Here is a 12,225-nt window from a genome sequence, read left to right on the forward strand (position 1 = left end):
TTTTATGTGCACATGCATAGAAATTAGAATAAATAATAACTGGGCCTGTTTTTTTTTTTTCCTTTGCCATTTGACTAACAACAGCTTTGATCTCATCTGGTCTGAACTGGCACAGCTTCACCAGCGTTGGAAGAGCTTTTATACTAATTCACACCAGCTGAACATGTTAAGGAAACCAGTCTGTGCAAGTGTTGTTTGGTTGTGGTTTTTTTTTTCTTTCCTACCTCCTTCTGTTCTCCTTCTTTCTTTCATTCTCTCCTTCATTTTCCATCTTGTGCTTGTGTGCTCAGTGTATTTTTATACTGCCTCTCATGAGCAAATTTCAGTGCTGGTTCATTGACTGTACATAAACCGTAGGGCTGTTTCAGAATAGGGCTTTTTTTTATGAATCCAAAAGCCTATTATCGTGTGATTCTAGGTACCTTTACATAGGAATTGAGAGAATTTATTATGAACCCAAAATGAAGATTTATCCTTTTGCCTAGTTTTTTCTCCTAGTTTTAATTGTGCAGTATGTTTGTGTAAGTAAGATTAGGTCATGTGATTTTCATAGAATCATAGAAAGGTTTGGGTTGGAATGGATCTTCAAGATCATGTAGTTCCAACCCCCCGCTGTGGAGCCTTCCCTTGTCTGGGCTGAAGAGCCCCATCTCTCTGAGGCTGTTGTTGCAGGGGAGGTGTTGCAGGCCTCTGGTCATCTCCGTGGGCATCTCTCCATGCTGATCTTGATTTCCATATTGTAGTGGATTGAGAGAAGAGGAAGAATTGTGCTAAATTATCCACTTGAGAGATGAAGGTAGTTGTCACAGGTTTGTGCGATGTTGTTTTCCTTGATGGCATGTGAAGTGTGGACAGGCACATTTTAGTGAGAAGTTCTGAAAGGCATCCCCTGAAGGCGCAGTTGAGGGGAGTGATACAAATTTTCTTTCAAGCGGTCTGGGATGGTTGAGCGTCTGAATTTGTGCAGTGCTGAGTGGTGAGGTAAGGTATGAGTCTGTGGTGTGAGAGGAGCATTTTTGCGTGTTGCAGAGCATCAGGCTTGTTGGAGTTGAAGGAGCGTCTGTCTGGTTGTGAGCCATGTAATTTGGGTTTTGTGGTGTGGTTTGTGAGTCGTGAGTTGGAGAGAATGAGTCGATGGTGTTGTTAGAAGCTGGCTCGTTGGTCTAGGGGTATGATTCTCGCTTAGGGTGCGAGAGGTCCCGGGTTCAAATCCCGGACGAGCCCTTGTTTTGGTGAGAAAGGCAGGTGCTGATGTTCAGCCAGTGCACAAGAGGTGGGTTGAACTGCACTTGTGTTTGGCTCATATTGAATCTTTCATTAACCAGCACCCCGAAATTCTTCTCTTCAGGACTGCTCTCAAGCCATTTTGGAGGACTCACAGTGAGTACCTACTGAATTCTGCTGTTAATGGCTATTCTTTTTTGGAGTTTGTTGGAAGAACTTTTGTTTCTACTGTGGCACGAAAAGAGGAAAGGATTTACATTTACTGGAGGATCTGCTCTACTATATGGTGATGGTGTTTTACCTCGCTTAAGGGAATTACATTCATTTCGTAGAATGAAAGCTTATGCTAAATGTATCTGCAAACTTCTCATGGTAATTTTCTGAGGACACCTTGATTAATCTGCTTGTATTTTAATGGTTGGTAACGTCTTAAATTGTTCAGGAAAGCAGGCAACCATGATGATAATGGTGCTTAGAAGCTAAAAACATCTTGTAATTATGTGCCACTCGTGCGCAATACATTCTAGGAACTGACAAGGGAAATGGAAGTGTGGTGATTCTGTCGAGTTTATACTATTTTAATGCCACGTCATGCCCATGCAACTATTGTGATTTAATGATATTTTGTGTTTTTAGAGATATGTGTATTTTTGGAATATAAAAACGAAACAGAAATAATGAAAGTTAGCAAGTTCTGTGCTAGAGCTGAGCTATGGTGCATTTCACACTTTTTCCCCATGAACACTAATATTTTTATCAGATAAATATATGTGTGGGAAAAAAACTACATTAGATAAATGGGATAGACAAATACTGTATGTATTTGATTCTAGCATTATCTCTAGCTGCAAACATTTAGCAGTTAGCTGACAAGGTGAAATTTGATGTTGCTTATTATCGCATACTTTTAATATACAGCATGCTTGTAATTGAGTGTCTTTGTTGTCCGACAAGTGTAACTTGTTCCTGTATGACTAATGGGGAACAGAGTAAGGGAGTTTTATAGTCTGTGCTTTTTGATAAAATGTGGTGTTTAAGAAATTAAAGCACTCATTGTGGATCCCTACCTTTTCAGTTTGTGGCAAACTCCTCATAAACAGAATGAGCAGGTAATTGGTTAGATTTAAATTAGTAACTTAAAAATAACTTAAAAATTATTTTAATGTGGCATTGTGATGTCACAATCTAACTACATTTACATTAACTACATTTGGAAGCTCAATAGCTTCACAAAGTTAGAGTGCACAAACTTGTGCTGAAGTGTGTTTTCATGATTCAGGCATCAGTTCTAGAAATCAGTGATTCTGAGCTGTGTTACTCAATTAGCTAATGATATGGTTTCTGTGAGGAATTTACTGATGTGCTTCAAGTTTCATAATTTCTACAGTAAAGGGTAATCATCACCTTATTTCACAGTGTTTCCGTAAGGGTTAATGTTTGCAAGAAAATATAAAGAATCCAGCTACAAAAATGCTTCAAAACTCAGATCTCTCTGGGGTTTGTCTGGTTCTTGTCCTCCGCTCTGTGCTGCTACATCGCTGATGGAAAATTATTGTCCTTTATTGTTTAACTCCCTGTGGGTTTCAGATAAGCCAGATGGTGAGATCTCCTTGTAAGGGAGTTTTCTGCTTGGTATTATCAATTTTCCTATCCTATATTAGTAATGAAGGAGTTGCAGTGTGTAATCCCCTAGGGTCTAGATGGTTTTACGTACCTGTCTGTTCATTTGATGACTGCTACTATTTCTCATATTTAACTTAGATATTTGCTGCACAGTATAAAAATGTCCAGTTTCCAGTTAGCAAACAAATGTATGGATGAGACTTTGCTAATTAGTATTTGGTACTTTTACAAGCTTTCTATCTTTTTCCTTACAGACTGAGATAGCAAGATATTAAAAACATCAAGGGACTTTAGCCAGAAAAGTTTTTGTTGGTTTGTCCTTTTTTTGGCAAGGCATCTTCCAAAGATCTCTGGTTTGCCTTTTAGTATATACTGGGACATTGGTGTGTATATTTGTGTACATTTGCTTTCAGGAGATAGATGGTGTTCCTAGAGCTCTTCGTGCCATCATTTTTTTTCTTGATACTTACTTTGAGTTTCCATTGTCTGCAGTGTTAGCAAGACTCATCACCCACCAGAGGAAGTGCTCAAGTGCAGAGTTGGTTTGATTTTTGGCTGTAACTGTGCTGATGGAACTTGTAGTTCCAAATAAGTATTTGGTAAATTCAGTGGGTCTGCATAGACAGAAGCAGATTATGTGTCTTGCGATGTCATCTCTTTACAAGATACACAAATGTGTATCGGCTGCTGAAAACTGGCCCTTCTGTATGCATTTTTGTTATATTTTCATACTTGAAGAGTGGCATGAGTTCTTAACAGTTGATACTGGAAATCTGATGTTTTTTGCTTTCAGTACTGAGTGGGTTAGTTGAGTTAGCAACTGAGAAAATGTCCCTTAACGTAAAAGGCAAAGTAAGAAGATGAAAAAGAAACCAACTAACTTAGACGTTCTGCCTTAAGAAAAGGGAAAAAGAAGTATGCAGCTGAAAAGAGATGAAGAGACATGGTGACTGTTTAAAAAAATAATAATAATAACAACAAGGAGGTGGAGAAAGTCGAGAAGAAACAGTTTCTATTGACTTGTTAGTTCTTTTTGGAAAGGTCACTGAGAATTTACACAGTGACAAAATAACAACCCAATTAGTATCTGTCCACTGAAACTAGCGCTGATATTTTTCAAATTCTTCTATGTTGACAAGTGGGACTGAGATTCAGCATGGACTTCTCTAAATGAGTGCAGGGCAACAATTACTGAGGTTATGAGCTTCTACAGCAATTACTGGCAAATTTCAATCTGCAAAAGAAACAAGATGTAATTAAGAGCTATGCGCAGGTCTATTTTTTAGGATGAATCTTCTTATGATTTTATTTCCTATAGCTATAAGGGGATACAGTTGATCACAGTTGATCTTAAAAGCACAGGAGCCCTTTCACCTAGTGAAACAGTATTTCATTAATTATTATTACATAGTAATTATACAGTTAGGGAAAGTAACATTTCTTTTATCGTTCTGTGTTAGTCATGTTACCTCCCCAAAACTGACATCAGTTCATAACAGCGAATTAATTATCGATGATGAAAAAGGAACATTAGTTAGAAAACTAGTGAGTTTCATCTTGAGAAAGGAATCTCTTTGTAAAGGGAGTTTAAATCACAGCTTTTGAACTGAGCAAGATTTTTAGTAAAATATTCCTTCCTCCAGAAAGAAAAGCCTTCTTTGTTAATTCATTTAAATACTTTAGCAATGCAGTAAAATACCTGGTAAGTAAAGCAGTAACTTTTTGCTTACGTTGTACGTGTAAGCAGAACATTTCCAGGAAAATAGTTTATGAGGAAGATGTATAACTCGAAGTGAATATTGGCTTTCTCACATTTAGGTGCAGTGATACTCACACACTTATGCTCTTCATCCAATCAGGCCAGGGTTCTGTATCTGTAGTGTGGTGGTTCACTGTAGGGAACTACATTGCAGTCTTTGCCTTTTTCAAATGTATTTTCTCAGGAAATCCCCTTCTCCTTCCAAAGCAAAGACTGTTTTGGCTTTTGCAGTTGATCTCAGTATAAGGGAGTGTGCTGTACTGTACAACGTGTATGTCTTGGGTTAGGGTAGTTACAGAGTTATCCTGCAGCACGCTGCTTCACAGTGAGCCCTCCCTTCATTCCTGGCTGCTAATTAGCCAGGCAACTCCACTCACCAGCTGTAACTACAGTAACTCATCAGGACCTTGGCTGTGGGATACTGCTGAGCTTACATAGACATAATAAATGTATCAGAAATTCAGCGTAATGTGTAGTTTAGTGCAGGTTGCAGCCAGTGCATGTGTCACTCTCCAGTCCTGCCTAGGAGGGGTGAGCCTGTGTATTAGGTGTGCCATTGATGTGCTTCATTCCAGCAGAACAAACTTGCTGCTGCTGAAGTTGTGCTATTGTGGATGTGTTTTGCTGTTGATAAGGTGCATCGCTAAGAAAAATCTCCTTGAGAAGAAAATCAAGTTTCATGAGTTCACTCTGTTGGAGAAACATTGCTGTTGTCTAGAGGCCCTATTTTGGGGTTATTGTGATCTGATAAAGCAAGATTTTAGTTTTCATTTTAGCAAAAAGCATGTACTTACTTTGTTGCCTGTCATCCCTAGGAAAACTGCCCTGCATGTGGAATGGGGCATTTTGCTATTGATACACCTTGCTAGGAAATGTTATTAGAGATAAAAGGGGGATTTAGAATTGGCCATTGAAAGTCTATATATGAACTTCATTTTGAAGTTATAAGAACAGTGGAGTCTTGGCAAGATATTAGTCCCTGAGGGAAAAACAAGCCCTTATAGGATTCTCTTCCTTTCCTATTTATTTCATTTATTGTAACATTGTTGTAGTCATGCTTTTTTGCTCACAACAATTGCAGAGCATAATCTGCTCCACTTGTATGTTTTATTGCTTCTGCATCTGTTTCCATCATCCTTTACATGCTGTGTCAACTGCTTTACAAGACTGGGCAAGAAGCCTGTGCAAAATGTACAACCAAGATGCTTTCACAAATTATTTCAAGAGCTTCAGGCAAAACCTCTTCTCGTGCTTTTATTTATTTATTTATTTTTTCAACTTTTCTTGTATAGTTTTTAAAATATTAACATGGGACATCACAGTGTTACCCTTCTTCCAACTGTGGTCGTATAGAAACAGCTAACACTATACTGTGTGAAACACCTTCAAACACTGTGCCACCCTAATACAATTTGTGCTGCTGTTTAGAAAATGTCGTTTTTTAGAAATAAATGCGATAGCTCAGAAATTCCATATCAATTAGAAAGTGGAGAGGAAACGTGTTGATTTGAGCATCCAAGAAACAACAATTAGTTCCTCTTCAATTCGTTACTTCATCATTGCCTGCTGCACATGGAGATGATGGGTTAATTTTAGAAATAGTCTATAACTAAATATCCTGCTTGCAGGCAAGAAGAGCATGAAGGTCTGTAGTACTATTGTGAACGTGATGAGCTGATGACATAAATTATAACATTTTTGAAGATTACCTGTAGGCACTTTGTAGAACGCAGGAAGAGGAAGAAAAGGACAAGAAAGTGCTCAAAACACAATTTCCATTTACTGGTGTAATGTGAGTTCTGAAATCATGAGAGATTACTAAAAATCGTGGAAGTAATTAAAGGAAATCTGAGAGAGGATTTCATGTGAGGTGGTTATTCCGAGATTAAGGATTTTTGTTCTTTTCATCATAATCTTACAGGAATACTTATGATAAAAATTAAAGCTGAAATGGAAACTTGAGGTCAAATTCATCTTACCTGGTTTACCTCTCAAAAAATTAAACATTTTTTTCCATACATGTCTTGTGATAAGGAATCATTATTTGCATTCCTCTCTCTCTTCTTTACCAAAGAGTTCAAGAAACAAGGTTGGGTCAGATGTCCAGCAACACATAGTGGTGAAGTAGGTGATGGCATCCCCCAGAATTGTGCTCAGCACCTTCTTGTAATGCATCTTAGAGATATCTCTTTTTCCTTTTGGAAGCCTCCCAGTGCGTAAAGAAAACAGATTAATAGCCATCCAGCTGTTAGTGATCAGCTGTAATTTCAAAGGATGGGCTGAATAGCAAGGAGAATTCTTTTGCCTAAAATATAACCCTTCAGTTCCTGCCCCAGAAGAGTGCTGATTATTACACTGTGATTGATCTCTCCATGTCACTGGACAGGGGTTGGGCCAGGCAGAATTCAAGTACCTCCCAGGGATGCAATTCAAAGAACTGTGGCAACAGCATCCAAGCAGTTTGCTACAAGCTGACAAAGCCTTATTTCTAACTGCAAGTTTTACTCCAGTATTGCTGGGAATACTGGCAAGAGAGAAGAGACAGAGATTTTAGTCTCAGGCAGGAGAGCAGGCAGTGGCCCTTCAGGCCCTCTCATCTTCATTCCTTTCTTCTCCCTTCCTCTCCAATGAGAGCTACAAGAAAGAAGGGAACAGACTCTTTAGCAGGGTCTGTAGTGACAGGACAAGGGAGAATGGTTTTAAATGTAAAGAGGTTTAGGTTGGATATAAGGAAAAAGTCTTCTACAATGTGGATGGCGAGGCACATCCACATTGTGAGAGCTGGTGGATGCTCTGTCCTGGAGACTTTCAAGTCAATGTTGGATGTGGCTCTGAGCAACCTGGCCTATTTGTGGATTTCCCTGTTCATTGCAGGGGAGTTGTCTAGATGGCCTTCAGAGGTCCCTTCCAACTCTAAGGATTCTGTGATTCTCTGATTCCTGAAGTACAGAACTGAGAGTCTCCTGAGATGTCCAAAGCTGTAAGCACTTTATCTGTTCCCTGTGTGCAAAACATATCCTGTGACTAGTTAAATATCCATACTCTGAGATAGATGCAGATATTTGCAAGTGGTCAAATGTCAGACAGAGGCATTATTTTTAGGAGTAGCATATAGACAAATTTAGGAGGACTTAATGCATCTGCATTGTTGTCTGAAAACTCCTGTTGCAGTGTATGATCTTACATAGTTCTTTCTGTAATGATATATTTAAAGCAGTTCTGTATCTTAGAATAACATGAGGCCTTTTGGCAGAAATAAATTTAACCAACGGCATGCCATGGTTGAACTTTTTCAGACAGGAGATTGGTAAGAAAGAATGGCTTAGAAAGCTGGTCACGTTGAGATCTCAGTGAGAAAAGCACTTTGAATCTCCGTAGTGCAAGACAAGTGGAGTAATTTTTTGTGATAAGAGTAGAAAAAAGTCAAGGTTAGTGCTTCTGAGCAAAGATTTCTTGGCCTATGCATTACAATTATACATTTAACTACACCTGGATCTTTCCTGTTGCAATTTTGGAATTCAGTGAATAGTGTGTGCCTTGAACCTCGACAGAACTCAATCCTAATTACAAGGCAGTGTTGGTTTAGATACTGTGGAGAAAAGGAGGCCCATTTATGACCTCAAGGCTTCATTTTGGTAGGTGCTGTAGAAACACAGAACGCAATATCAGTTCTTGCCTGTAGAAGCTGAATTTAGCGTGTGTGTTTTCAGACTAATGGTGATGCTGTGCTGCAGGTAGCTGAACATAGTTATTAACCTTTTGAAATGTACAAGTGCTTTGACTGTTCTGGTTTTTGAATAGGAATATCAAACAAAAGATAAATAGCATCCAATGCTGTGATGCACATAAACTTCTATGTCTGTGTATTTTTGAAGTGTCTTAATCTCTTGAATTATATCACGATTATATAACATTGTGATGGTCATTGTGTTCTCATTCCTTGCCCTGCCTGTTCTTGAAGAAAAGACCATTTCATAAGATGCTAAATAGTCAACATAAGTTTTGGTGAAATTTTGCCAAGAAGCTTTCATCTGGGGACAGTGAGTATATATGGAATGAATTTTGTCCAGCTGTACTTACACGCTTGAAAAATGAGATTTGTAATTGAATTTTTGAACAATACTGTAGACGTATTTCCAAGAAATGGCAGCCCCTCATGTGTTTTTCGTAACTTTTATTGTTTCAAACCTGTGTGGCCACATTGTCTAGGGAGATTAACATTACTTAAAGATATTAAAGACCCAACAACTCAAAAATCCAATGTTTCCCTGAATGAACAAAACATTATCAAAGGGAATGGAATTTGCTTTTACATAGACAGAACAAAAAGAGCAGTACTAAAACCCACAGGCAGTCAGGGGAAATAAACCTGTCAAGTGTCAACTTCTTTCATGCTCTGTGGCATAAATTAAGAAAGCGAACTGCATTGCCCTTCATGGGCATTAAGATATCCCTCTATAAAGGAAGAAGAAAAAAAACCCAAACAACTAAACAAGTCATTTGTTCATATCTGTGGGCTGAATTACAAGGAAGAAGGAAGGCCGTATACCATAAAAGTGTTTGTTGTTATTGCAGTGTCTTGTATTGCACTTGGAAGTTAAGCAGGTACTTTATCTTTCACCATTTCACCATTTCAAGGATAAATCATACCTCATTCTGTGGTTGTGAACCTTGAAAAAATGACTGTAGTTTTAGATAAGATTTGGTTTAATGGTGCTTTTGTCACTGAGTCTGTTATGAGTACTTAGAAGTGTGTTTGTGGGTATGGGAGAAGTGGATTCAGGCATAGGGACGTAGATGGAAAGGAGCAAGGGAGGCGGACTGAAGAATTCATTGCTTCGGAAGTAGAAAGATAAAATAACTGGAAAATAAAAAAGACAGGCTGAGGTTGAGGGGTAAAAAAATGTTCCTTCTTGTTGGTTTGTTCTTTCCTTCTCTTGCTCACCTAGTTTTCTTGGCCTCCCCTTCTCATGACCAGAAATGTTTTCCTCCCGGCTATTTGGCTTGATGAAACGTTAGAAAATGATGGTAGAATGTGTGTGTTTATTACATATTAGAAGAATATTGAATCTAGTGAATGGCTTCCCTTGCTAAAATTTTTTTTTAAACAAACTGTTCCTTTAATATGTATGTACAAGACTATTTTGGTTATGGAACAAAAATAAACATAAATATTAAAAACTCAGTCAAAGCCTTTAAAGTTCTTTTGCTTAGTTTTCAAGTGAGGCGAGCAGAACGGATCAGTCTGACCCATGAGACAAAGCTGTGGTCTCAAAGTGACTATTATTGTTAGAAAATTGTTCCACATTTGAGATTTAGAAAGATAAGTTCTTTTTCAACAAGAATAGACATAATTGAATGTTTACTTCTTCTCTCAAGTTCTTGAGGAGTGGTTTACTTAGCATGCATAGCCTGAAAGCCAAGTCCTTATTTTAGGAGGTAATTTAGACTGGATTGTGCACAGGAGCCTGAATGCATCAATTTAACAGTTAGAGAATAATGTGACAATTTTGATTTTTGCTTCTGCTGAAGAGAGCAGTTAAGAAAGAAACTTCTGTAAGATTTTTGACCACAGTTGCTTAATAACACGCCATTTGACCTCACAGTTCCATAAGCTCTTCTGTATTATACTAATACCTTAGTGGGTGGTTTTGTTTTTTTTTTTTTTTTTGCCATATAAAATCTCGGACTCTCAGTAAATGGCAGTTTTATCTAAAGTAGGAAGCCATTTGAAATGTTTTATTTCTATCACAGGCAAGCATAGTTTACATAATTGCTATGGTGTAGAATGTGGATTCTTAACCTATACTAGTAAGCAAATCTTAATGTTGCAGGAGCTATTTTCAAACCCTAGTTTATAAGCCTGTTTATAAGTCCATTAATCTCAAATATGAGCATAGGTCTTTGATTCCAGAATTTCTGAAGTTTTGTCTCGGTTAAATTTAAGTATCAGGTAAGGAGCTCTTCGGTGATCTGCTGAGACACAGATCATTTGCACATGTGTAGAATGTGCAAATGGATAAAAAGGAAGGTGAAGATGAAAAAGAACAAATGACTGATATACCAAATGGACAGAAGGCTTAAGTGTTGCCAGTTTGAACTGGAAGCCTGAGAAGAGTATGAGAACATGTGGTTGAGACTGAAGTTTGTGAAGTGCACTTCCCACTTGATGTGTTATACACTGATAAATAGCTGCTATGGCTGAGGTCTTGTTTCCTGTGTTCTCTCTTTTTGTGCATGGGAGGAAGTCTATATAGTTTAGTTTTGGTTTTCCTTGTCTTCTGTTTTCCACTGGTAAATCAAGGCAGTATACTGTTAGGATGTACTCTATTGTGTACTTCATTCAGTGCAGCTGTTGACACTAGGTACAAGACTACCTGGGCTCACTATGTATATAAATTATGTTCTACACAGTTTAAAGCACTGATTTGTCTTTTAAAACGTGATGTGTAGTGTGTGTATCCCTGAGAATTTGTTCACTCCTCTGCCCACCATGAATCTGTTTCAGTAATAGCCATGGATTAAACTGAAAGCAGGAGAATAAATTCGAGTCTTTGCTTCTGGACCTCATCCCAGCTTTTAGCTCCATCCCCTTTGGATATATTCATTTCTGAGCATTTTGAGAAGAGTACCTTATATGCAGGGCTGGTAGATGCTCCTGACTTTGCCTCGATCCAAGATCGAAATCTAATTTCTTTCACTTTCAGTAACTGCTGAGCATAACAATTTGAAGACCCAATTGAGACTATACTGAAAGTAAGATTTCTTTATTGGCAGGTTTTCCGGACTCTTAAAAATTGTTAAATAAAAGTCAGCATAGATATAAAAATAAGTGTGACTGAAGCGTATAATGAAGAAAGTTTTGTCAACCTGTAGCTAATACTACATTGCAAAATATGCTTTAAGTGTATTGCGCAGTGTAAAATGTTGCCATATTCTCCTTGGGAAGTTGAACGTTTCTCTTTTTGGGTATTTCCTGTGGATGTAATCCATGAGTTCTGCTAGGCCATTATGTATGTCTCACAGAGGAATTGCAAAGCTTCCCATCTTGGTTGGCATAGTTTAAGCTAGCAATAGTATTACAAGGCACAGAAAGTTATATAGTGGTTGATTCTAATGCAATGGCATGCGCTTGCAGTTCAAGCTCTATTTTAAGGATTGGTTTTACATTAACAAATAAATGTTGCTTTAACTTTTCATTCACAACTGAAATTGGGGAAAAAAAAAAAAAGTGCTTTATGAAATTTAGCTTTATTTAACAGTTATAGTTTAGAGAATGGCTCAATTGGTCCATATTTAAGTAGATCCATGTATTCACCTGGTCTGGAAGCTTAAGAGCAAGGCACTTAGGTATGACTTCTCAAAGATAAGGGCTCAGACTCCCTTGTAAAACACAGTTGAAACAACGCAACCTTTTCTTTTAATCAGATTGGACTTCAGCTTCTAACGTGGCCAGCCAAACTGTTTTGTCCTTTCCTTTTCTTTCTTTGGCCACCTGACTTGCAGAGCTTCCAGAGTTGTTTTTTTCTGGTGGATAGTCAAGGTTTTCATGTCAGGCAGCAGGAACCTGGCACTGTACAAACCTTTGAGGGCTATTTGGGTAAAGCTTTATTGTCAGA

The 12,225-nt window shown here is 38.1% G+C and overlaps 1 protein-coding gene and 1 non-coding gene across 5 annotated transcripts in view; both read left to right on the forward strand.

Moving 5' to 3' along the window:
• FARS2 (phenylalanyl-tRNA synthetase 2, mitochondrial) overlaps positions 1-12,225 on the forward strand; it is a 239,858-nt gene that overhangs the window by 127,442 nt on the left and 100,191 nt on the right. The window lies entirely within an intron of this gene.
• TRNAP-AGG (transfer RNA proline (anticodon AGG)) lies at positions 1,153-1,224 on the forward strand. The gene has a single exon. It is a non-coding gene; the product is annotated as a tRNA-Pro (tRNA).

Source organism: Excalfactoria chinensis, chromosome 2, assembly GCF_039878825.1.
Source record: "Excalfactoria chinensis isolate bCotChi1 chromosome 2, bCotChi1.hap2, whole genome shotgun sequence".
NCBI classification, from domain to species: Eukaryota; Metazoa; Chordata; class Aves; order Galliformes; family Phasianidae; genus Excalfactoria; species Excalfactoria chinensis.